This window comes from Syngnathoides biaculeatus, chromosome 15, assembly GCF_019802595.1.
Source record: "Syngnathoides biaculeatus isolate LvHL_M chromosome 15, ASM1980259v1, whole genome shotgun sequence".
NCBI classification, from domain to species: Eukaryota; Metazoa; Chordata; class Actinopteri; order Syngnathiformes; family Syngnathidae; genus Syngnathoides; species Syngnathoides biaculeatus.
In genome coordinates, this window is record NC_084654.1 from 1,771,520 (window position 1) to 1,798,707 (window position 27,188).

General features: G+C 46.7%; 1 long non-coding RNA gene across 1 annotated transcript in view; it reads right to left on the reverse strand.

Annotated features, from left to right (window-relative positions):
- LOC133513609 (uncharacterized) overlaps positions 1–14,903 on the reverse strand; it is a 46,914-nt gene extending 32,011 nt beyond the window's left edge. Inside the window, exons 1-2 of the long non-coding RNA XR_009798535.1 lie at positions 13,957–14,903; positions 12,783–12,894 (exon numbers count right to left, since the gene is read on the reverse strand). This is a non-coding gene — a long non-coding RNA (uncharacterized LOC133513609). The remainder of the gene's footprint in view (positions 1–12,782; positions 12,895–13,956) is intronic.
- Between the last annotated feature and the right edge of the window lie 12,285 nt (positions 14,904–27,188).

Below are 27,188 nucleotides of genomic sequence, written 5' to 3' on the forward strand. Positions count from 1 at the left end.
TGTCTCACCTTTTTCCAGAAGGCCGCACAGCATTCTTCCTTTCTCAGCTTCCACCATCTAGTTCTGTGCTCTACTTTTGTCTTCTTAATTTTCCCACACACCAACAGAATCGTCCTACACACCACCATCTTATGTTTTCGAGCTACACTCTCCCCTACCACTTCCTGACATTCAGTAACCTCCTTCAGTTTACGTTGCCTGCACAGAATATAATCCACCTGCGTGCTTCTATCGCCACTCTTCTAGGTCACTATATGTTCCTGCCTCTTCTGGAAAAAAGTGTTGACTACAGCCATTTGCATCCTTTTTGCAAAGTCCACCACCATCTGTCCCTCAAAGTTCCTTTCCTGAATGCCGTGCTTACCCATCACTTCTTCTTCGCCCCTGTTTCCTTCACCAACATGTCCATTACAATCTGCACCAATCACAACTCTCTGTCTCGGATGCTCAGAACTACTTCATCTAGTTCCTTCCAGAATTTCTCTTTCGACTCGAGGTCACATCCTACCTGTGGGGCATAGCTGCTAATCATATTATACATAACCTCAATTTCAAATTTTAGCCTCATAAATCTCTCTGTTACTCTTTTCACTTCCAAGACATTCTTAGCCAGCTGTTCCTTTAAAATAACTCCTACTCCATTTATCTTCCCATCTACTCCATGGTAAAATAATTTAAACCCTGCTTCTAAACTTCTAGCCATACTAGCTTTCGACCTGGTTTCTTGAATGCATAATACATCAACCTTTCACCTCATCATCATGTCAACCAACTCCTGACCTTTTCCTATCATAGTCCCAACATTCAAAGTCCCTACATCCGTTTTAGGCTCTGTGCCTTCCTCTTTTTCTTCTGCCGACTAAGGCGCTTTCCTCCTCTTCTTGGTCTTCGACCCACAGTAGCTGAATTTCTACCGATGCCCTGCAGGTTACCAGTGTCGGGGGTGGATGTTATTAACCAGGACAATGGCCGATCTGGTATGGGATTCATTTGACGAATGTTCATTGTGTTTGGCACAGTTTTACGCCGGATGCCCTTCCTGATGCAACCCTCTGCGTTTATCCGGGCTTGGGACTGGCCAACAGATTGCACTTGCTTGTACCACCCATAGGGTTGCAGATAGTCAAATAATCAACAAAGTCAACACACAAAATACACAATTCACATACTACCTCGTCTGAGTTAAAGTAAGGGTCCGAACCCATATGAAGATCGGAGAAAAAGAGACAAAAGAGATTCAAACCACAATGTCTCTGCAGTGTTTCATCTGGCAGTAGTGGAGCAAGTTGAAGTTGAGGGTGTTTGTCCACTTGTCCAGCATCCTCTAAACCCATTTGCTGATAACTGTCTAATCATTGGTCATCTCTTCTTCGATCCATGAACATGCGTAGGGTCCAAACTCACAAATCCCTACAACATCAAAGACACTTGTTCATAAAATTAAAATTTGTTTGTGTTGCCCAATTTAAAATGCTATTACTGCTACTTTCTGTTAACCGCATTTCATTTAATTACAAAAGGCCTGTGAAATTTAAACTTTAGTTTTGTTCTATGCTGTAATGGTGGCAAGGTGTCACAGCTGTAAAGCGTTGGCCTCATAATTCTGAAAACCAGAGTTCAGTCCCAGCGCCGCCTGTGTGGAGTTTGTATGTTCTCCCTGTACTTGCGTGGGTTTTCTTCGGACACTCCCACATTTAATTGCTATTAATTGGAGACTCTAAATTGCCCGCAGGTGTGATTGTGAGTGCGACTGTTGTCTGTGTCTATGTGCCCTGCGATTTGCTTGCAACAAGTTCAGGGTGTACCCCGCCTCCTGCCCATTGACAGGTAGAATAGGCACCAACACTCCTACAACCCCAGTGAGGATAAGTGGCTAAAAAATGGATGTTTGGATGGATGGAAGCTATATGTAAATGGGAATGGTCGTTTGTTTACACCAGGGGCATCTAACTCATTTTTGTTGAAAGTCACATTGTAGTTACGGTTTCCCTCAGAGGGCCGTGATGCCTGGGGAAAAATGAACGTCTTTTGGTTCATCAAATTTACACATAAAATTTATGAACTAGTTTTGGAGTCAGAAATCATAGATAATGGGTTGTTCAGCTATTGTTGATGCTTGGTAACACAAAAATTATTGGAATATTGTCAGGGGCATGGCCAAGCCACTGCCCTGGGTGGAGCTGCCTCTGGCAGCAACCCCTCACCTGTGCTGTATGGATGCTAATTAGGCGAGGCATATAAGCCTTGAGTTTGCCACTTAAATGGACCAGTTCATTGTGTGTGACACTGCATCATCACGTGTGAGCACGCAAGCATCTTTTAGGGTATACCCCTCGTTACAGCATTTTTGTACCACTATTGTGAAATCTGGTTTTATTCATATTCGAAGTTTTTGCCCCATACTTATCGGACCTTTTTTCAGGATTTTTTGAACTTTGACTTTTTGCCACGTGTTTTTGTGCTTCTGCCTTTTTGGACTGCTTATCCATGTATGACCCCTACCAAAATTAAACTACACTTGAAAATCATATCCCTCCCTCGGAGTCCTGCGTTTGGGTCCTATCCCATGCCGTGTGCTCATCATGACAGAAAATCTCAACCTTATCATTTAGGACAAGGGTGCCCAGGCTTTTTTTTTTTTAACCCCAAGATCTACTTTTCAAGCACCCAGGCTCTCGCACTCGACCGGAGGGGGAAAAGGGGGGGGTGCTGACTTTTTTTTTTTTTTTTTTTTTAGAATGACCCATGATGAAATATAATGACCAAATCACAAAGCTCTACCCCCTACAAAACTGCAAAACATATTTATCTTAAAGTATGTTGAGGATTTATATGTAAATGTAAGTTTGTGTGCCCTGCATAACTGCATGAGCCAATATTGCACAACACAACATAACTAACTATATACATAACTAACTATAAACACTTTTTGTAACTTTCTGAGGTCACGTTGATGATCACCAGTCACTCACATGTGAAAAATGTACGGGATTGGTCAGCCATCCTCGTAGATATAAAGTTACGGGTGTGGTCCAGCAGTAATGCCCGCAGATAAAGTTGCGGGTGTGATGTTGTTTATTTAGAGCAACCATCTCTAATCCGTACATCATGGCCGGCCTCACCACTGTTTATAAACTTTGCCCTTCATCCTGGCGGATACTTTTCTGTCACATAGAACATCAGACACCTTGCGACAACTTTTCCAACCTGCTTGGACCCGTTTCTTCACTTCCTTACCATACTCTCAATTGCTCTGGATTGTTGACTCCAAGTATTTGAAGTCATCCCCCTTTGCTATCTCTTCTCCCTGGAGTTTCACTCTGCCTCCTCCGCCCCTCTCCTTCACACACATATATTCTGTTTTACTTCGGCTAATCTTCATTCTTCTCCTTTCCAGTGCGTACCTCAATTTTTCTAACTGTTCCTCCGCCTGTTCCCTGCTTTCACTGCAGATGACAATATCATCTGCAAACATCATGGCCCAAGGGGAATCCAGTCTGACCTTGTCTGTCTGCCTATCCATTACTACGGCAAACCGGAAGGGCCTCGCTTACTTCTGTCCTGAGTTGAGCCTCCACTACTCTTTCCCATAACTTCATTGTGTGGTTCATCATCTTTATTCCTCTGTAGCTTCCACAGTTCTGAACATCACCTTTGTTCATAAAAATGGGGACTAACTTTTCCTCCATTCTTCTGGCATCTTCTCTCCCGCTAGTATTCTATTGAATAAGTTGGTCAAAAACTCCACAGCCACCTCACCAAATTGCTTCCATACCTCCACTGGTATGTCATAGGGACCAACTGTCTTTCCATTTTTCATTCTGTTCAGTGCCTTTCTAACTTCTCCTTGACTAATCACTAGCCACTTCCCGGTCATTCACGCTTGCCTCTTCTACTCTAACTTCTCTCCCATTTTCTTCATTCATGAACTTCTCAAAGTACTCTTTCCATCTACTTAGCACACTACTGGCACCAGTCAACATATTTCCATCGCTATCGTTAATCACATTTACTTGCTGCACATCCTTCCCATCTCTGTCCCTCTGTCTGGCCAACCTGTAGAGCTCCTTTTCTCCTTCTTTCGTATCCAACCAGGAGTACATGTCGTCTCATGCCTCTTGTTTAGCTGTCGCCACCTCTAACTTTGCCCTACAACGCATCTCAACGGATTCCTTACACCTCTCCTCAGTCCTCTCCGTGTCCCACTTCTTCTTCACTAATTTCTTACCTTGGATGATGTATTTTGGGGTTCCACCACCAAGTCTCCTTATCCCCTTTCCTACCAGAAGACACCCGAAGTACTCTCCTGCTTCCCTCTCTGATCACTTTGGCGGGAGTAGTCCTGCCTTCTGGGAGCTCTTCCTGTCTATCTAGAGCCTGTCTCACCTCTTTCCGGAAGGCCACACAACATTCTTCCTTTCTCAACTTTCACCACCTAAAAAAAGTCTTCTTGCCCACGACCAGAGTCATCCTACAAACCACCATCCTATGCTGTCGAGCTACACTCTCCCCCACCACTACCTTACAGTCGGTAACCTCCTTCAGATTGCACCGTCTGCACAAAATATAATCCACCTGCGTGTTTCTATCTCCGCTCTTGTAAGTCACCACTGCCAATTCCATCCTTTTTGCGAATCCACCACCATCTGCCCCTCTAAGTTCCTTTGATGAATGCCGTACTTACCTATTACTTCTTCATCGCCCCTGTTTCCTTTTCCCGCATGTCCATTGAAATCTGCACCAATCACAACTCTCTGTCTCTCTCTGGGATGCTCAGGACTACTTCATCTAGTTCCTTCCAGAATTTCTCTTTCAACTCAAGGTCACATCCTACCTGTGGGGAATAGCCGCTAATCACATAATACACAATACCCTCAATTTCAAATTTCAGCCTCATCTCTCGATCTGACACTCTTTTCAACTCCAAGAAAATCTTAGCCAGCTCTTCTTTTAAAATAACCACTACTCCATTTCTCTTCCCATCTACTCCATGATAAAATAGTTTAAACCCTGCACCTTAACCTCTATCCTTCCTCCCTTTCCACTTGCTCTCTTTGATGCACAATATATCAACCTTTCTCCTAATCATCATGTCAACTAACTCCTGAGCTTTTCCTGTCATAGTCCCAAAATTCAAAGTGCCTACATACAGCTGTAGGTTTTGTGCATTCCTTTTCTTCTTCTTCCGACTGAGTTGCTTTCCTCCTCTTTTTTTGTCTTTGAGCTACAATATCTGAATTTCTACCTCTGACTTGTAGATTAACATTTCCAGGTGCGGGCGTAGGAAGCCTGGGCCACGACCTAACTGTTGTAGAATTCATATAATGAACGCTCATATAGGTTTGGCATAGTTTTACGCTGAATACCCTTCCTGACGCAACCCTCTGCATTTATCTGTGCTTGGGACCGGCCGACAGGTAGCACAATAATGTGCTGCCCAACGGGCTGCAGATAATCAAAAAGAAGCAAACAAATCAACAAAGTTAGCACAAAAGATACACAACTTACATACTACCTAATCCATGTTAAAGTTAAGGTCAAATGAAAGCAATCACAATAAACACAGTCAGCACATAAGGTACATAAATCACATAATACCTGTGTTAAAAATATAAAGCATATGGCGATTTAAAGGATATGTGGATGGAAGCGATTTAAACCACAATGGCCCTCACTAGTAATTCAAGGTTGAGTCGATTTTTGATGTTTGGTCCCCGTTGTATACTTTACGTCGGTAATAACATTTGCATGCTAGGGTAACTTGGACCGAGCAGCTTCAACGCGAATGATACGGCACCAATTTGGGTCCTAAGATAAGACTTGTTAAATTTCCCAAGTTTTAAGTTAAGTTAAGTTTTAAGATTCCCCAAGGAATATCAAGACCTTAAAATAACTCACTGAATTAATATAACTGTAAATTTAAAATACAATAAACAAATTCATACCTAAAATAAAAAGACTATAAATATTCAAATTGTTTGGGTTAGACACTGGACAAACGTTATTTCATAGCAATCAAAGAGAAACTATCTTGAACAAAAATGACTACCTGTCCACTCACCAATTATAAAGGGGTCACATACTTTTTCTTGCAACTGTATGCATTCAAACTGGTCAGAAAATTTTGAAATACATGAAATTCAACAAGAAATTGCAATGAGAACACTAAGTTTTTAAAAATATTGAATATCATTGTGGTTCATAATGGACCACCCACAAGGGTCAGTATGTGGCAAGCCTGGCATGGATCACTGTGCCGTCTCGAATTACACTGACACGACACTGACAAGTGTTTCTACTTCTTACATCTCTCTTACTACATAACTACATGGTTCCTTTTAAAATATTTCAGCAGTTTTTTTCTTCTTAATCTAGTGTTTATTTTTGTTCAAAATGACAGAGTGCAGACTTTAGACTAGAGAGGTATGCTCTACTAAATGTCATCTCTGGATCAGGAAGCTGATGAAACTTTTCTCCAGAGTGTGAGCTTGATAAGCTTAGTTAAAAAAAACATTTCATGTCAAGGTGGACTTTCCCACTGTCAGTCGACCCCTGGACAAAGAAACATGAGAACTGTGGTTTAAAAATGATACGGGGATACAAAAGCTACTTTATCCTGGCGATCCATCCATCCATCCACCCAGCCAGAGACAAAGCAAGTTGTGCTAACCGTTGCTTTGTTGTAACATAGCATTTTTGAGTCACAGAGTGCTTGAAAAAGAAATGTATGGACCTCTTTTTATTTTTCACCGGATAACCATCCTAATCATGGCCAATTTAGGTGACGTTTACCCGGCAGGTCAATTCCGACTTTTGCCCAATGTTATGTGTATCTGATTTTTTTACGTCAATGTGAAGAGTACAGTTCATATTTTTCAATATCTGATCCATGCCTTTTTCATACGTGGATATTATCAAATATGCATTAGGATTGGAAGTCGCTGCTTGAGGCCGATTTGATACATACCTAGATACATAGGTTATGATTTGATTAAAAAAACATATATTATGGTAAAGGCCAAAATGATCCAATACCGTTCGAAATGGGAGCGATCTGATTATTTAATACGACTTGATTTGGTGTGGAAACAACCTTGAGTTAACTTGATTTAACCCAATTCTATAAAATGACAATTTTCCAACCCTTCTTTCAAACATAAGACCACCATGTCTCTGAAAAATGTTGGTTTATGGCACTGTAAAAGAAAAGAAAAAAACACCAAAATATATTATATATATCTAGATCAAATTATTTAAACACACCATTTTTTTTGGAAAGAAAATAATCTGCACAAACAATAATTAGGAGGGATCTATACCACACAATGCCATTCAAGATACTTGTAGAAGCGTCACTGAACACACCCAATGTTGTTTATATATTAATTTTTTTGACAATCACTGGTTGCTGAGAGCTGACTTACTTTTTGAACTGAAAATGGTCATGACTTGCTTAGCTTGAGTGGCAATTGGTTTTGGCATACATTGCACTTGGCTGTGTGTCCTCTTTGTAGTGTGTTTTTGGGATTGCAAAGTACCAACACTAAAAGATATCAGTGAATGGGCTCAAGAAAAAGGAGTAGTTTGCGCAGGTGTTTTGCCTATTATCTTACATATAGTTTTTGTGTGTCCATACATGCTCTAAAGAATGTATATATATCTTTACACTTGTAAAATACAGTGTTGTTTATGAAATCCACGTAGTGATACATGTTTCAGAAAATCACAATTTTTTGAACACATAAAACATTTTTAACTCTGACTGAAAAATTGCAGAGTTGAAAGTTTCTTTCAAATTAATTAAAAAGCTAAAATTAAATTATTGATCTAGCATCAAGCCATCATCCTTTGGGCTTTCGTAATGTGAAGCAAAGTCGTTACGTGAATTTCAAAATACCGTAAGTTCTGTAATTATGAAGTACCCCTTTAAGAGTGCAGGGGAGCAGAGCAAGGTAGACGAGAGGAAGAGTGAGTATAAATTAGCAGCTTGTTGTTGCTGGAGAGTTCGGTGGGCTGCTGGAGTGTTACTTAAAAAAAAAAAAAAGCAATTGACGAAATCCAGCGGTGACTCCTGTTCCTCATTGCTCATTGTCGAGGCTATTATTATACTGTGGTGTTTACATAATTCACCCGCGGGACGTCGAGTTGGGGTGGGGGGTTCTGCACGGACTGTTTTTGTTGTTCCTCTTCCGGGGTGAAGGTTCACAGAGTTCCCGCTGTTATCCGAGTAGTGTTTTGATGTCTGCCAATAAAACAAGTTTTGTTCCTGTGTCCGACACTCCGCCTTCGACTCCTTTTCTCCGGCGCTACACTGATGACCCCGACGTCAGTCGAGGCGTTTTCGAGACTGAACCAAACATGGCAACCGCCATCCTCAAATTGCCGGAGTTTTGGGAGACGTCCGCGGCAGCGTGGTTCGAGCAGACGGAGACTCAGTTCGCCCTCCGCGGGATCTCGGACGATTCCATGCGTTATTACCACGTTGTCTCAGCCCTTGGGAGCTCAACGGCGGTCAGAGCAGTGAACTTCATCACCTCTCCCCCGGCCCGATATATGTATGCTGAGATCAAGGCTCACCTTCTCAAGGTTTTTGAGCTTTCACGGCCGGACCGTGCCCTACGTCTGTTGGCTATTAACGGACTGGGGCACAGCAAATCTTCCAAACTCATGGAAATGATGCTAAACCTGGTGCGCACGGAAGAGCCCAATTTCATTTTCATGGAACTGTTTCTCAGGCACATGCCGCAGCATGTTCAGACGGCACTTGCTAACAGTACAGTCACTGAGCCCCAGGCCCTGGCCCAGGAGGCCAACCGTTTCTTCCTGCCCATCCAGCGCTTCTCCCCTGAGATGCTGACCGCGACGCGCAGTTACTCGCCTCCGGGCGCGGGGGTGGCATCCAGCAGGGGCCCCATCGCCACCGACGGCCGTGCTGGCACAGGCTTGTGCTACTTCAACGCCCGTTTCGGTGCGAAAGCGAAGAGGTGCCGCGCCCCTTGCAACTACGACGCGTCGGGAAACGCCAAAGCGTGGACGCGAAGAGCCGGCCGCTGTTCGTCAAGGACACCCTTTCCGGGCACAAATTCCTTTGTGACACCGGCGCCCAGAGGAGCGTCCTGACGGGCACTGCGGAGGACGCCGCTGGGGGGACTCACGGGCCACCCCTACTGTCCATTAATGGCTCCCCTATCCGCTCTTATGGCATAAGGACTGTGGACTTGTGTTTCGGGAGTCAGCGCTTCACATGGGACTTTGTCACTGCCGATGTCCCGTTCCCTCTCCTCGGCGCTGATTTTTTTTTTTTGTGTCCACGGGCTGCTGGTGGATGTTAAGAGGGGCCATCTGGTGGATGCACTGACTTTCTCCACGGTTGCCTGCATCCGCAATGAGGCGACTTATGACGGTCTCTCCAGTTCGCTCTCAGACGGCACCAAGTACCAGCTCCTCCTACGTGAGTTCCCTGGCTTGACACGGCCCACTTTCTCTTCTGCCGTGACTAAACATGGGGTCGAGCACCACATTGAGACCAAGGGCCCCACGATTCACGTGAGGGCCCGACGGCTTGACCCCGAGAAGCTAGCAGTCGCTAAGTCCGAGTTTGCCAAGATGGAGCGCCTGGGCATCGTCCGCCGCTCGGATAGCCCGTGGGCCTCGCCGCTACACATCCTCCCTAAACCGAGTGGCGGGTGGTGACCGTGTGGTGACTACCGCCGCCTTAACGACGCCACTACGCCCGACCGCTACCCTGTTCCACACATTCAGGACTTCTCGGCCCACCTGGCGGGCAAAATCCTGTTCTCCAAGGTCGACCTGGTGCACGGGTATCACCAGGTTCCCATGCACCCCTCAGACGTTCCCCACACCGTTTGGACTGTTCGAGTTTCTGAGGATGCCGTTTGGTCTTAAAAACGCGGCACAATCTTTCCAGCGTTTAATGGATTCTGTGCTCAGGGACTTGCCATTTGTGTTTGTCTATTTGGATGACATCCTCATCGCCAGCTCCTCGGAGCATGAACATCTGATGCACCTCCGCGACCTCTTCGGAAGACTCGAGCAGCATGGCCAGATCATCAACCCGGCGAACTGTGTTTTCGGGGTGCCCTCTATCCAGTTCCTCGGGCACCTCATCGACAAGAACGACGCCGCCCCCCTTCTGGCAAAGGTGGAGGCCGTCTCCGCTTTTCCCCGACCTCGCTCGGCTCGGGGCCTCCGGAAGTTCCTGGGGATGGTGACTTTCTACCACCGGTTCATCCGCCAGGCGGCCCACATCATGCGCCCGCTCTAGGAGGCTCTTAAAGACAAGGTCCCCAACCAGGACGTTGAATGGATGGCTGAGAGGATGGAAGCCTTCGAGGCTATGAAGGCCGCGCTGAGTCGCGCCGCTATGCAGGCCAACCTGACCCACGGGGCCCCTGTCGCTCTCAATACCGACGCATTGGACTACGCTGTTGGAGCCATATTCGAACAGTGGGTCGGCGGCGCCTGGCAACCGCTTGCCTTTTTCAGCCGTCAGCTGGTCCCCAGGGAGCGCAAATACAGCACGTTCGATAGGGAGTTCACTTCCGCTCCCTATTGGAAGGCCGTAAATTCACGGCATATGTGGACCATAAACCCCTCACATTCGCCATGTCCAAGGTGGCCAAGCCGTGGTCCGCCCGCCAGCAACGCCAACTGTCGTTCATCTCGGAGTACACTACGGACATCCAACACATTGCCGGCAAATCCAATGTCGTCGCGGACTGCCTCTCCAGGGCGATCATCGGCACTGTGCATCTGGGTCTCGACTACTCCCGCATGAGCGCAGACCAGGCCTCGGACTACGGGGTGCAGGCCCTCAAGACTTCTAACACGGGTTTGCGCCTGGAGGAAGTCGCGGTTAGTGACTCGGGCGTCAGGTTGCTGCGCAACCTCTCAGCTGACCAGCCTCGGCCGCTGGTCCCTGCAAACTGGCGGCGGGCTGTTTTCGAGGTGGTCCACAACCTCTCCCACCCTGGAAGGAAACCATCCATGAGACTGGTGGCCCAGAAGTTCGTGTGGCGCGGTCTTAAGAAAGATGTGCAGGCCTGGGTCGACTCGTACGTGGCCTGTCAGCGGGCTAAGGTGCATCGCCACACAAGCCCTTCGCTGTCCCCGAGAGGAGGTTCGACCACGTCGACGTTGACTTGGTGGGTCCGCTTCCTCCCTCGTACGGTTTCACCTACTTGCTCACCATGGTGGACAGGAAGACCCACTGGCCCGAAGCCGTTCCCCTCTCCTCGACAACGTCGTCAAACGTGGCCCGGGCGTTCATCGGCACGTGGGTTGTTCACTTCGGGACCCCGTGCAACCTTTCCTCCGACCGTGGCCCTCAGTTTACCTCTAAACTCTGGAACGCAGTCGCTGAGAGTTTGGGGGTCAAGCTGCACCGCACTACCACCTATCACCCCCAGGCGAACGGTCTCTGCGAGCGGTTCCACCGCTCCATGAAAGCAGCCCTGCGTGCCGGCTTGATGCACGGCAACTGTTTGGATAAGCTCCTGAGGGTCATGCTCGGCCTCAGGGACGCCCCCAAGGAGGACCTGTTGTCCTCATTCGCCGGGCTCGTCTATGGCCAGCCACTGCGGGTCCCCGGCGAATTCATCCCGGACGCCACAGCACCCTGGTCTGCAGCCAGGCAACGGTCCTCCCTGCTGGAGGCCGCAAAAGGGTTCGCGCCGGTTCCCACGTCGCAACATGGCACCCCAGCTGCCCGGCTGCCCCGTCACCTGCGCTCTACGGATTTTGTGTTTCTTTGTCATGACGCCCACCGTGGACCTCTGCGCCCCCCATACGACGGGCCGTTCAGGGTGCTGGAGCACGGGGATAAGAGCCTGCTCGTGGACATTGGCGGCAGACCCGAAACTGTTTCCGTGGACAGGGTCAAACCCGCGCCCCTGGACATTGCCCAGCCTTTGGGGTTGGCCCTCCCCCCGCGCCTGGGTCGTCCCCCCTTTGCCCTGTGCCCCTGCGCCTGCCGGGGTGCCCTTGACCCCGCCTGGGCCCTTGTCGCATGACTCAATGGACAGTGCGGCCCCGCCCCCCTCGGCCCCTACAGTGCACACCCACCGGGGTCGGGTCGTCATCCCTCCACGGCACGAGTTTTTTGACTATGGGTGAATTCTGGGGGGCCTTGTGTGGTGTTTACATAATTCACCCGCGGGACCTCGAGTTGGGGTGCGGGGTTCCGCACAGACTGTTTTTGTTGTTGCTCTTCCGGGGTGGAGGTTCACAGAGTTCCCGCTGTTATGCGAGTAGTGTTTTGATGTCTGCCAATAAAACAAGTTTTGTTCCTGTGTCCGACACTCCGCCTCCAATTCCTTTTCTCCGGCACTACAATACAATGGAAAAAACAAGCACTATTTCACTGAACAATCAAAATAAATACTTGCAAAATAACTGCTGAGTATTTATTTTACCTGCTCCTGAACCTCCGCGCAAAGCGTCTGCAAATCAAGGCTGTAGTAAGTCACTTTTATCTTTACGGAGGACTGTAAGCTGTCACCTGGGAGCTGTGTTGGCGTCTAGGTTTAGGTTTAGAGTGTGACACATATTTTGAACGATAAACGAATGAAAATAGATGTGGTGAAAATGAAAACAGTGCAGATATCGAATCTAAAGAAGATCAGAAACATCACTACCCAAGAAGGGAGAGAAAAGCTCCAAAATACCTACATGAAAACCTAACAGACCTTAAAGACAATGATGTAACTCACACAAATATTGATTATTGCTTCAGGTTTGTGTGTGGAGTTCCCCAAACTTACTGTGAAGCTCGGTCGTCACCTGAGGCGTCCAGATGGGAAAACGCTATGAGTGAAGAACTCCGCTCAGTTTAAGAAAATGAAACACATTGCCTTTGACTCCTTTACATGAAGGCTGAAAGACAGTAAAAGGGAAATGGGTATATGCCATTAACAATGCACTAAAGGGTGTAAAATCTTTAAAGCTAGATATGTAGTGTAGGGATTTGCGAGTTTGGACCCTACGCGTGTTCACGAATCGAGGAAGATATGACCAATGATTAGAAAAAGTTAACAGCAAATGGATTTATTAAAAAAGAATGTGCAGTACAGACGTCCGGGTCTTATCTAGGTATCTGCCGCACACGAGACGTGTGTCTTCTGGCAGGATAACAAAAGCTGCCCAGTAACACAAGGTTTTTATATGTATGGGTCTATGGTAGAAGTGGCTGCAATCTCATGGAAGTCAAAGAAGCAACCAACAGTTGCTCTCTCAACTTGTGAGGCAGAATACATTGTATTGGCTTCTACTACTCAAGAAAGGATTTATCTTACTCAGTTAATAAATGGCATGGATAACAAAATGTACAGTTGTACTACGATTCATGGGGGAACCAGGGTGCTATAGCGTTGTGCAAAAACCCAGTGAATAGACAGAGGTCTAAACACATTACAAGAGACATGCTCAATGAAGGAAAAATAAATGTTGTTTTTTGTTCATCAGAAGAAATGCCGGCAGATATGGTGACAAAGTCTGTTGCAAAACCAAAAATACTGAAGTTCAAACGTGGTTCTTTGAAAGTGAGCATATGGTTTATGGGGATGAGAACAAGTGGGGGTGTTGAATTATGTTCTCATATTTTGTTTTATTTTATGGATTTTATTTTTAAACTAGTTATGTAGTCGGGAGTCACGTGATTCACTAACACCAATAAATTGTAAGGGTGCGTTTCTTTTCTGTTGTGTTGCATTATGGGATGTATCGTGATACCGGAAACACTGTTAAATATATCCACATATATAAAGAAAGAGACGGAGTCAAGTATTTTCCCTTTAACTATGAAAGAGCCTGGAAGTACAAATGCAACAACATGAGCGTCGTAAAGTCGAAACGTTTTAGGTCGAGACCCTCTTAACCCAAGAACTCACTCTTCATTAAAATTAAAAAAAAAAAAAAAAACCAAGATGGTGTACTTACCCTTACAGTGAAGGAGGGGGAGGCTATGCTTAGGTATTGCTAAAGAAGCATGTGCAGCTATGCCTTGCTAGCGAAATTCCTTCTCAGCGTCGTTCTTTCAAAGTTCGGAAAATACGACATGCTTTTTCCATGAATGAGAACTAGGCTGATATTAAGCCTCAGTTGATTGTGATCCTCGATCCATAACATACTGTAAGTAATCTTTACATCTCAACAACGATCGAAGAGTTTGCTTTGTTGTTTTTTTTTCATGAAAAAGATTATCTATAGCTCATCGGGGGCGAAACCTTTGACGTGCACTAAAATACAGGCCTTTGTCCTTAATGATCATCATTGTCAACCGAATGAAGCCCAAGTCTTTACCAATGTTCATTAGTGTTACTCCTTTCTCTGCTCTTTTTATGATGTTAAGCTTTGTTTCCATGATAATTGCTTTTCTTTCGGCTGGACCAGTGTTGCTAAAAAAAAAAAAAATAATATGATTTTTTCTTCTTGGCGTGAAAAAGGCAAAAATACAGTGCGCAAACAAATAAGCAATAGGCATTAGCTAAAGAGAAACACTATCATGTTGGGGACAAAATGGCGGACGAGACATGGGTGTCGTAAAATCGAAATGTCGCAGGTCAACGACGTTGTAAAATGAGGACTCTGTAATTATGAGTGTACCCCTTTAAGAGTGGAGAGGTGGGCGGTGTAAAGCAGACGAGGTTGGCAGGTGTGTGGCAGAGCAGCAGCTAGTTAGAGCGTTTGGTGTGTGTCGCCGAAGGGTTGAATAAAAAGGGACCAAAACCCAGCGTTGACTCATTTTCCTCATTGCTCTTTACCAAGGGCATTCCAATATGGCTGACGTAGAGCAGTCATAACTATTTGGCAAGTCACTCACTTTACACCCTGTTCGTGTTTTTCTATTTTTTCACATCCATCGAGCTCACCCTATTCTTTTTTATCACCGCTTTCCTAAGCAATTGCTTTCTTGGGCCGCATGGTTGAAAATTCACCTGTACTAAATGAAAAATAACAAAATGCGAGCACAATTGCACAGATATACTACTTAGCCGAGGTGCACAAACGGAAAGGCTGAGTGAAGCTCGAAAAGCTGAGTTGTGTTTTTTTAGTAAAAGGTGACCCAAAGATGAATGTTTTAATAATTTATTGACCTCCAAGATACAATACAAAATATATAGAAGAAAAAACAAAGCCAAAAAGAAGTTTGATGGATCTTGTGAGGGAAGACATGAGGGCAGTGGGTGTTAGAGAGGAAGATGGAGGAGATAGGGTGTCAGATTTAACACCAACTGGTGGAATAATGCACAAAGAACAAGGACAAGAACCCGTGTATAATAAATGCATTTACAACAATTCAGGTGCATCATAAATGTATTCACAATAAATCCAACATAGGCTTAGTTGGAAAAAGATGGCACTGGTAAGAACTGGAAATATGATTTTGAATGTTAGTCAAACTCGTGAAGTGTAGGCAGCGCAGTGTGAAGGCAGGGGATTAACTTTTGATATTTTTAAAAGTTTATTTGTAAAGATGTAATTCGAAAAAAGACATGGCAATATCGTGATATATTAATGCAACTGCACCAATGTTTTCAGGAAAAGTACGGAGTATTTTGAGGTTTTACTGTACCTTACTTCTTGGAAAATACCTTTTGTTGAAAGAATAAGTAAAGAAGCAGTCTTGTGTTTGTGTTTTTTTATTACAAGGAATATAAGTCTTTGCAAAGAGAGGAAAAGGTCAAAGTCTTGGGAGTTTTCACCTCTTACTAAAGTCCAAGCAAAAAAAATCACCTCAGTGATACAGAAGTGGGAGAGACAAAGAAAAGGAAAGCTGTCACGGACGAGACTCGGGGGTGGACCCAAATTCACGACTCAGGTGAGAGGTAAGCAGTGCGGAATAAGCCTTTATTCGTTCCAATGTCGGTTACCAGGGAGTCAGTCCAAACAAGCAGCAAGATCAGTAACGGCAGGCTTACGGGGTAGGTCGGGAGACAGGCGTTGGTCGGTACATGGGAGGTAGACGTCAGGAGTACGGTAGTGCGGGAACGAGGCATGAGAGGCAACGATCTAGCAGAGTAATAGTCGTCCCCCGGGTCCTATATGTACTGGGTCTTAATCAAAGGTCATGAGGCGCAGGTGTGCACCTTCAGATTAGCTGGCCACGCCCAGCCCTGGCTGGAATCCAGGAGCATGACAAAAGCAAAAAATTGTGGCGGTGTTCAGGCGGAGGGTAAGAAGTCGCTCTCAGCTATTGCTGCCTGGCTCTATCATAGTCAGCATAGTGTTTCTCACTACCAAGTCAACTCCATGTATCTGGGACTCTTTGGAAGTCCTCCCCTGGCAATAGAAAGTGTAGTCTTTCTTACTTAGCAACCTTGAGTCTGCTTGCTGTGTTTCCTGGATGTTCCAAAGGGGAAAACATGTGGCAGCGTTGGATTTGGTACACTATGACCTAGAACTGGAATTGAATCAGAATGTCACCTTTAGCCCTGATGTTGACATAGGACTTTAATGCAGGGTCTACATTAACAGAATTTTGCTAAGGGAGTTTATTGTTAGGCTGCTCATTGTAATAAAGGGGATCTTAGGACGTCTGGACTTCTAGGTGGCTACCCATCACCCTTCTGTTCAAAACACACATATTTTAAAAATGTCTCATACACCTACCTCCCTTGCCAGAGTGTGGCACAGTGGAACAGCTGTAGAGCATTGGCCATACAGTACTGAGGAGTGGGGTTCCTATCCTGGCCCCACCTGTGTGGGTATTGCATGTTCTCTCCATGCCTACTTGTTTTTTTCTCTGGACATTCCAGTTTCATCCTGCGTCCCTGAAAACATCCATTAATTGGAGACTCTAAATTTCCCTGAGGTGTGATTGTGAGTGCTACTATCTGTCTCCATGTGTCCAGTGATTGGCTGGAAACCAGTTCATAATGTACCCTGCATCGTGCTCGTTGATAGCTGAGATTGGCCCCAGCACTCCCGCGACCCTTGTGAGGGTGAGCAGCTCAGAAAATGGATGGATGAATGGATGGATGGACATATAAATATTGGTTGCACGCTTGTACACCACTGCATACACTTGTGTTAAATACTTGCCTTTACAGATACATAAACAAATATCCTTACAGGCATATGATTGGATGACACATAGTTGCACGAACACAACATACGCAAAATATATCAACATCGGTTGCATTGGGAGGTTCACTACAGGTACTCTCCACACTGCGGAAGCTTCAGTAACTCAGAGTCCGTCTGTTGTGAATGGCACGGTCATGAGCCAGGCTGGACCACGGCCAAGAGAGGTGTGGCCCCTGGCTTGGCCGGTGACACCTGCCACCGCTCACAGTTGTTTCACATTGTGACTGTAATTAGATGGTGTATTTAAACTGGAGTTTTGGTCACCGGCATTCGGCAGTTCGTTGTGTTCGTTGTGCTCTGAGTTAGTGAGTTGCACTGTGTTACCTGTCATGTACCGTTGGTGTGGGGTAGGACCCAGATGCAGGACTCTGGGACCACGGGATTATGTCCAGTGGGTTTTATTGCAGGAGTTTCCGTACAAGGTAACACAGTGCAACTCACTAACTCAGGGCACAACAAACACAACGAACTGGCGAATGCCAGTGGCCAAAACTCCATCTTAAATACACCATCTAATTACAGTCCCAATGTAAAACAGCATTGAGTGGTGATGTGTGTCACCAGCCAGGGCAGTGGCCACACCCCTCTTGACCGTGGTCCAGCCTGTCTCATGACAGGCACTGATTTGCATTACATTGCCACTCTTATTCTCTATCGATCCATACATTTTCTGAGACACTGAGGGTCTTCACGAGGGTCACGGGAGTGTTGGGCCCTATCCCAGCTGTCATCGGGCAGGAAGCAGGATACACCCTGAACTGGTTGCCAGCCAATCACAGGGCACATGGAGACAGACACACTCACAATTACACGTTGGGAAAATTTAGAGTGCCCGGAGAAAACCCATGCAGGCACTGGGAGAGCATGCAAATTCCACACAGGTGGTGCCAGGATTTGATCGCTGATCCTCAGAACTGTGAGGGCAATGTTTTACAGCTGCACCACTGTGACACCCACTCATATGTCTGACACAAATAGTAAATCATTGGTAATAACTAAATATTTGAATCAAGGCAATTTATAACATCACTGTGGGTTAAAATAAATACATTATAGAAGTGTTAAATGTCATAACGTTACCCTTACTCATTATGTCCTGCAGAGGGCAGTGTTACCCTGAGCAAAATGTTATCTGTACTGTTCACCATTTATGTTCCAGTTTCGTTTTGATCGTGTGTGTGTGTGTGGTGTGTGTGTGTGTGTGTGGTGTGTGTGTGTGTGTGTGTTGTGTGTGTGTGTGTGTGTGTGTGTGCTTGAGAGAGAGAGAGAAAGAGAGAAAATAGCACGAGCAGGATCACCTTTTTTCCATCTAAAAATTAATATGGGTGGATAAAACTAAATACAAGAAGTTCAGGAGTTATTGCAAAGCCTCCATCGGAAGACATTGCATTCAACAGGTTATGGGCCCAGGAACAACAGTCTAGAGCAGGGGTCTCAAACTCAATTTACATCAGGGCCGTTGGAGGCAGCATTGGGCTGTGGCTGGGCTGCAGTGTTGGCGCACATGTACTCGTGGCCAATTTCCATTAGAAGTTTTAAAGAAAATTCAATCTTTTCAAACATCCATCCATCCATCTATTTTCTTAGTTGCTTATCCTCACAAGGGTCGCGGGAGTGCTGGAGCCTATCCCAGCTGTCAACGGGCAGGAGGCAGGGTACACCCTGAATTGGTTGCCAGCCAATCGCAGGGCACATCGAGACAAACAACCACACTCACAATCACACCTACGGGCAATTTAGAGTGTCCAATTAATGGTGCATGTTTTGTGGATGTGGGAGGATGGATGGATGGATACCATCCTGAACATTCTACTGAGCATATATACTGCTTGTTCAACACATTCTAAATACAAGATACAACAAATACACATGAGCTAGAAAAACAAAGACATTTAGTGTAGTACAAATCCTCCCTTCTCAGCTACAGCCCTGTCAGCCTATCAGGGGACGCAAACATTTGCGCGAGGAATACGAGGGATATCGGGCAGATGGTGACATTGCCACACCACGCACCCCCAGGCGTCGCACTCAGACACCACAGGAAGAGGATGATGTCTCCAGCAATGTCTCTGAAGATACAACACCAGGACCCAGCCATGAAGAACAGTCCAAGAATGGGCGTGGAATGCGATGGAAGGCTTCTTCGCTTACCTCATATCAAGCTCCGTTTGACCACGAGGAAGAAACTGTTCATGTCAGTGAAGGCTGGACCCCACTGGGCTACATACAACAGTATATTGACAAAGATTTGATTAAAATCATTGCAGATTGCTCAAATGCTACGTCACTCTCTAGAAGTGGAGATCCACTCAACACAACAGCTGATGAAATGTTTCATTTTTTGGGTGCCTGTATTTTGATGTCTTGTGTACCATATCCTGCAATCAAGATGTACTGGTCTAAATCCTTGAGATTCCTTACCATCACTAAAAAGGTCACACATGACAGATTCTTCCGACTGAGGAGGTCACTCAAAGTGCTCATTGATGAGGATGTTCCAGAAGATCTGAAAGATTGTGACAAGTTCTGGAAGGTGAGGCCTTTTCTCAATCGTATTCTGAAAGGCTGCAAATCTCAGACTTGGCCACAGTGCGTTTCCATTGATGAAAACATGATTCCATTCACAGGAGCTTTTCCATGTCGATGATATCTGCTGATGAAACCAAACCCAGTTGAATCAAAAACTTTGTTTGCGCAACATCAGATGATATAGTACTGGACTTTGAGATTTATCGAGGTGCAGATGGACTCAATGAACAAGTTGCAGAACCAGGGAATGTGGGTTTGGGAGGCTTGGTGATCAATCGTCTGTCTGACGTCGCATCCTAATACAAATGTGTACTGTGATTGATTCTTCACATCAATCCAGGCAGTGGAACACATCATGAAGAAGCAGGTGTATATAACTGGTACAGTTATGAGGAATCGAGTTGCTGCTGCAGTGCAGAAATTGCCAAGAGACAAGACCATGAAAAAAAAAATGGAAGAGGAACATCAGCACAAGTTACCAATCTGGATGGAAACATTTGTCACCAAGGGGTTTGACAATAAACCAGTGTTGACAATGTTAATGATGTCGACTGTACATGCTCAAGAGCCAGAAGACACGTGCCAGAGATGGGACAAGAAACTGAAACGGTATGTGACCATCTCTCGACCATGTGTTGTTATCTGTGAATACAACTCCAAGATGGGTGGAGTTCACCTTGTGGATAGAATGATGAGCTACTATCCAATGAGTGTCCGTACAAAAAAATGGACATTGCTGATGCACTTTACCGATCTGGCTTTAGCCAACAGCTGGCTACTGTACCGCAAAGACCTCACTCTGAAAGGCACACCAAAGAAGAACATCATGCAATTCCTTCAATTCTGCATGGAAGTGGCCATGACCTTCTTGGCTCAGAGAGACAATTACAACTCTGACTTTTCAGAGCATGAAGATGACAGAGATGTTTCAGTCCAAGGGAAACAGCATCCAGTCCAGGCAGTGCCCACATCTCATTCCCCAGGAAGGCTAATGCACATCTGCCAGAAGTGGTACACTCAAAGAACGCATCACGATGTAGAGCAAAAGGATGCTCAGGGGAAACTCGAGTCCAGTGTGTTACGTACAAGGTGTTCCTTTGCTTACAGGCAGATCGCAACTGTTACGCTGCCTTTCATACATAGCCATGAACATTTTCCCAAGGGGAAAAAATGTTGGAGCACTTTTGGTGTGCAAGTTTCACGTTTCACGCCATGTTCAGAAATGGAAATGAACAGTACAACAGTAGCAATGAAAAATATTTTTGAAGGTTTACTTGTTTTGTATCTGTCCTCCTCTGCAACTGTTTGCACCACTTCGTATGAATTGTGTAAAGGGGCACAGGTTGTTGCTTTGAATTTTGTTTTTGCACTCGGAAAAAATGCTGCTGTGTTCATGCAACAAATAAAGTTTTGCACGTCATTACTCATATGTGATGTTATTGTGTTCACTCAAATTTAAAACGAATGTCCTCATATGTGGGCATCCTTTTTTTCAGAAACTACATCATGTAAAAAGATAATTCTTTCTTTTTACACTCATCAGTTCCCAATTAGCCTAAATATCAGCGAGAAAATAAAAATGCATGCCTTGCAAGAGTTCGGATCTTAGGAGGCTAGAGATCCTTTTCTCCTTCTTTTGTGTCCAAACTGGTGTACATGTCATCATATATCGCTTGTTTAGCCTTTGCCACCTCTATCTTTGCCCTACAATGCATCTCAATGTATTCCCTTCGCCTCTCCTCAATCCTCTCAGTGTCCCACTTCTTCACTAATCTCTTTCCTTCAATGACTTCCTGTATTTTGGGGTTCACTTCCAAGACTTCCCCCATTTCCTACTCTCCTACCTGTCTCTCTGATCACCTCTGCTGTCGCAGTCCAGTATTTCAGGAGCTCCTCCTGTCCATCGAGACCCTGTCACACCTCTTTCCGAAAGACCACACAACATTCTTCCTTTCTCAGCTTCCACCGCATGGTTTTCTGCTCAACCTTTGTTTTCTTAATCGTCCTCCCCACCACCAGAGTCATCATATACATCACCATCCTATGTTGTCAAGCTACACTCTCCACTACCACTATCTTACAGTTAGTAACCTCCTTCAGATGACATTGTCTGCACAAAATGTAATCCACCTGTGTGCATGTACCTCCACTTTTGTAGGGCACTCTATGTTCCTGCTTCTTCTAAAAAAAAAAAAAAAAAATGTTCACTATCACCATTTCCATCCTTTTTGCAAAGTCCACCACCCTCTGTCGTGCAAAATTCCTTTCCTGGATGCTGTACTTACCCATCATGTTATCATCACCCCTGTTTCCTTCACCACCGTGTCCATTACAATCTGTATCAATTAGAACTCTCTCTCTGTCTCTCTGTAGGTTGAGGGCCAGTCCAAAACTTTCTGGACTGAGAGGTTGTCTCGTTCTTTGAGGAGAATCCCAGAGACTAGAATTCCTCATTCGAAATCAAAGGACTGTAAAATAAAGAGGCTTGAGCATTTTTTAAGTAAATAAATAAATATAATAATCATCATAATAATAATAAGAATATTAATCCAGATGAGCGATGATAAAAATTGTAGAAATTAAAGTGACCTTAATAAAATGGCCCAAGAAGGGTATGACGATGCCCAATGGTAGTTTAAAAAAAAAGGGAGTGACCTTCAGCATCTGCTGGCTCACAAGTGAGTGTCTTGTGCGCAGGCACACACGATTGTACCGTCGTGAGGCAAGCGTGCGTCTGTGTGTGTGTGAGTGCGAGATCAATTCTCATTCCTGTTTTTTATGTTTGCATTTTTATGGTTGAGTTCTTTGAGTTCTTGGTTGCGTGAGTGTGCAAGGAGGCCCACCCTCTGCGTTATTGTTGCTTTGTCACTGATCTGCTTCTCTGTTAGAAATAGAAAGACCTGTTGATGACAAAAACAAAAACAAAAAAAGAGAGAGGGGGGATTCGATTTAAAACAAAATGCAGGGAGAGTTTGATAGGAAAAGTGAATGGTTCGATTTGCGGCAAATACCAAACCATTCTGAACAATTGTTGCTAAGTGTAGAAGTGAGAAATGCATGTGATGTGTGTGTTGGAGGGTTGCCTGAAAAAGAACGAGATAGTGAGAAAGCACTGTTGTGAGAATGGATGGTTCCCTCCATTGTCTTCAACTGCGTGTTTGGTGACATTAATGAAAGAAACGGAATAAGCTTGTGTTAAAAGAGTGGCGACTCTAAATTTGGAAGGAGAAAAAATTAACAGGTTGTCTTCAAAAGGTAGAAACGTGAGGGAGAATACTAAGAAAGTTGTGGAAATGAAAGCAAAAGCAGAAATGATTGCAACGGGATGTGCGCTAAAGTTGTCCGGTTTGGCTGTCAAGGAAGAAACTGTTGGTCTGGTTCCTTCAACACCCAAATTGCCCTCCATGCCGCCTCCTTACTTAGAGGAGAAACAGCCTTGGGCATTGTCTCCAACTAACCCATTTATACCGTCACCTTACCATAAACAAGGAAAGCTTTAAATGAATTTCAGGCTCCAGCATTTTATGTAATTGCAGGCCGGCTCGAAGTAGATGTAGACAATCAAAACGTCTCTCATTCATGCACAACTGACATCAAACATGAATACAGTCGTAAACTTTGGCTGCTGGAGTGACCGCTGCCGTTAGAGAATTAGAAGGCAGATTGGAAAAAGTGGCCAACTTGAGAACTGACCCATTCACACATTTGACTCAGCTACAACTGTACAAGACAGAATTAAATAGACACCAAGAGGTTCCATAAAATATCAGAAATTAACTTAAGAGAACCGCTACTAACATGAAGGTAGAGCGAACGCTGAAGCGGAAAAGCAGGACCGGGCCCTTCGCACTGAACAAGAAGCAGCGCACTGCAAAGAGAAAAGGGAGTTGCTGTCTAAGATGGGGAGCACGCAGCTAGAGGCTCTTCAAATGGGGAAGCAGAAAACAGGTTGTATGTTGCTCAGTTTACAATCAAGTAGCAGAATTTAAGTCTCATGTCCGGAATCTTTCAGGTGCCAACCCTGACTCCATTTTGGATCGAACCAGAGGTCCTGAAGACCCAGAGGAATCTTCCAAAGGTCCAGCTTTTCCTCCTCATCAGCGTGTGACTCGTTCCCAAATCTTGCAGGCAGCCATGTTAGCCAAAGTTGACCCAGCTACTGGTAACTCTGCTATGTTTTACAAATCTTTCTCTCCGACTGATGTGAGTGTGTTAGTGAAGAATGTTCCACCCATGCAATCTGGTGGTGCCAATTGGCTTCAAGCAATGCAGAGACCGGTTACAGGACAAATTTTAACAGCAGGTGACATGCGTTTTCTCCTAAAACAATCATGTCCGCTTTCACAGTTGAATACCCTGATGCAAAATTAAGGTTTTTCTTCTTTCCCCGATCTTCGTGTGATTACGAGCGTTAGATACTTTGTTTCCAATCCCTACACTCTGAAAACAGGACACGCCCCTACGGCTTCTGCTTTGCATTCGCAAGTGTTCTGAGCAGCCATTTTGAAGGGTGTTCCCAAGTCTGTGGCGCAGGCCATGGAGGCCAATCCGGACCTTCCTGGTGCTGAGGTTGATTAGTGGTAAACATCATTTGAGGAGACATGCTATAGAAAAAGAGTCTAAGGTTGAAAAACACAAAAGTCTGAAAAAGCAGGAAGAAGCTGCTCTTGCTCTGATCTCATCTCCCTCTGTCGGTTCCGAGTGCATGATGTATCAAGCAGGTTTATTCATGGGTCGAGGTGCGCCCCTGGTGGCCATAACATGTGCTTCAATTGTGGACAGCCTGGTCATTGGGCCCATGAGTGAAGACAGCAACCTCAAGCAATCTGAATGGAGGACGTGGCTACAATCAAGGAGGTTACAACCAACCCCAGGAGAGTCAAACCAAGAGTCACAGACTCTTTTGCCTTCTTTTGTGTTTGCACCAAACTGTCCAGTCAATCTTTTGGGCAGAGATCTCTTCATCGCCACATGCCCTCTCATCAAATGCAGCCTTGATGGACTCATCCTGGAATTTCAGGATGGTAACACCTCCTGCTGCTCTGCCTCCGATGCCACCTCCCAGTTTTCGCTTGTTGAACACCGCCATCTGGGATGCGCCACTGCTGACATCTACTGGGCAAGAGTGGATATTGACTCCAGCGGTTGGCTCGAAGCTGAACACTTTTGGACTCTCTGGTCACCTTGGGTTCGCAACCTCAGATCTTATGATATGGTAACTGATTGTATGTATTGCACTCTGTACTATGACAGATTAGGGGATGAGATGTGTAGTGAGGTATCAGTTTGTCTGTATGTGTCATGATCCTGCCGCTCCAGCCCGGGCTGTGCGGGTCTCCGCGGTTGCTCTGATTGGGAGGTGCACACCTGCGCCTCATGCAGCCTGATTATGCTGTGTATTTATATGACCCCGATGACGACTGGCCGGCGCCAGTTCGTTGATCTTCATGTCCCGTTCCAGCACTCTCGTATCCCTGATCGACAACCTGTGTGTACCGACCTTCGCCCGTTCTCCGACCAACCTTGAATACCCTGATGCAAAATTAAGGTTGTTCTTCTCTCCCCGACTCCTTTGATACTTCTGCCTGCCTTGATCGTTCTCCTGTGTACCGACTCCTGCCTGCCCGCTCACTTGCTCTCTTCGCCCAACGTCCCAACTACCGCTGCGGCACCGGACGGCCTGCTCGATCCCCGACCTCGGCATATAATAAACGTTTCTCCTTGAACTACCTTGCATCGTCTGAGTCCTGCATTTGAATCTCTTTGGCCGGCTTTTCATCCCAGTCACTTTGCTCCACCTCCCCGCGTTCCCAGCACCTGAACGTCTTCGCCCGGTGGATACAAGTAGACCAATCCGTATGAGGGAACCCGCTTGGCCATCTACCCGGGACCTCCGCGTGGTGAAACCGGCAGACCCGCAGCTGGTGGTGAAGCTTCCAGCCCAGAGGGAGGAGGAGCAGCCAAATCACGAGGCGTTCTGCCGCGAAATGCGGGCGCAGATAGAGCGGCAGAACGCCGAATTGGCGGCTCTCATGGCCCAGGTCCGGCAAGGATTGGCGAACCAGCCGAGCTACGCTGACGTTGCAATGGCGACGGACTCGCTGCTGATTTAGGTTCACGTGGCAGTTGGAACTGACCCGCTCCCGAGACACGCCCACGTTGCTGTTTCAACGGATGCACTGCAAGCTCATGTGGCAGTGGGGACCGACCCGATGCCGCCTCACGTTGCTGTCCAGGAGGTGGCGACGTCTTCACAGCCACTTCTCGTCCGTGCCCTGGAGTACCAGTGGCGACCGGTCCGCGGTTGCTCCCTGTTCCTGCTTCATCGGCGATCGGAGGGGGCGACAGTTCCCCAGCCGCCTCACGTTCCCGTCCAGGAGGTGGCGATGGTGCCACCACCTTCTCACGTTCCTGTCCAAGAGGGGGTGGCACTGGCGCCGCCTTCTCACGTTCCTGTCCAGGAGGAGGAGGTGGTTATGGCGATGGTGTTGCCGCCTTCTCACGTTGCTGTCCAGGGGGTGGCAACGTCTCCTCAGCTGCTTCCCATCCGTGCTCTGGAGTACCAGTCGCGACCGGTCCGCGGTCGCGCCACGTTCCTGCTTCGCAGGCGACTGGTCCGCGGTCGCTCCACGTTCCTGCTTTGTCGGCAACCGGCCCGCGGTCGCTCCACTTTCCTGCTTCGTCGGCGACCGGCCCGCGGTCGCTCCACGTTCCTGCTTCGTCGGCGACCGGCCCGTGGTCGCTCCACGTTCCTGCTTTGTCGGCAACGGGCACGCCCATATTTTCCCGTCCAGGAGGTGGTGATGGTGACACTGACACTGCCTTCTCACGTTCCTGTCCTGAGGTGGCGACGGTTCCCTAGCCGCCTCACGTTGCCGTCCAGGAGGGGGCGATGGCACCACGGCCTCCTCACGTTCCCGTCCAGGAGGAGGTGGAGTTGTTGATGCTGCCTCCGCCTTCTCACGTTCCTGTCCAGGAGGTGGCAACTGTTCCCCAGCCGCCTCACGTTCCTGTCCAGGAGTACCAGCGGCGACCGGTCCGCGGCCGTCCTACGCCCGTGTCTCGACGGCGACAAGAGCTGGGGAGTTCTGATGAGCCACCCCGGAGCTGGAGAGACTTCGGGATGGCTGTGATGGTCATGGCGCTGGTCCTTCTCTCCATCACCCTCGTTGCTCCTGAGGGCTCCCAGCCGCTTCAGGACCTGACCTCGTTGGTGACCAATCCACGGCTGCCTCCTGACCAAGCCTCGGTGGCGACCAGTCCCTGGTCGTCTCGCAACCACGGCGTGGGAGGTTCTCGTCCGGAGCAGTTGCCTGCCTTGGCCTGGTTCCTGCTTCGTCGTTTGGTCCCTCACAGAGGTCGTCCTCCCAAATCGCTCCATGGGGACCCTGGTGCTTGGCGTCCGGGTCGTCCTCCTGACCTGTCCACCCGGACGCCTTGCGTTTGGTGGCCTGGATGCCCACCAGACTGGGATTTGGGGGGGGGGGGTTTCCTCCTCCGGACCCCCCTTCGGCCCACCCCTGCCTGTGTTAATTATTGTCTTTCTTTCGTTT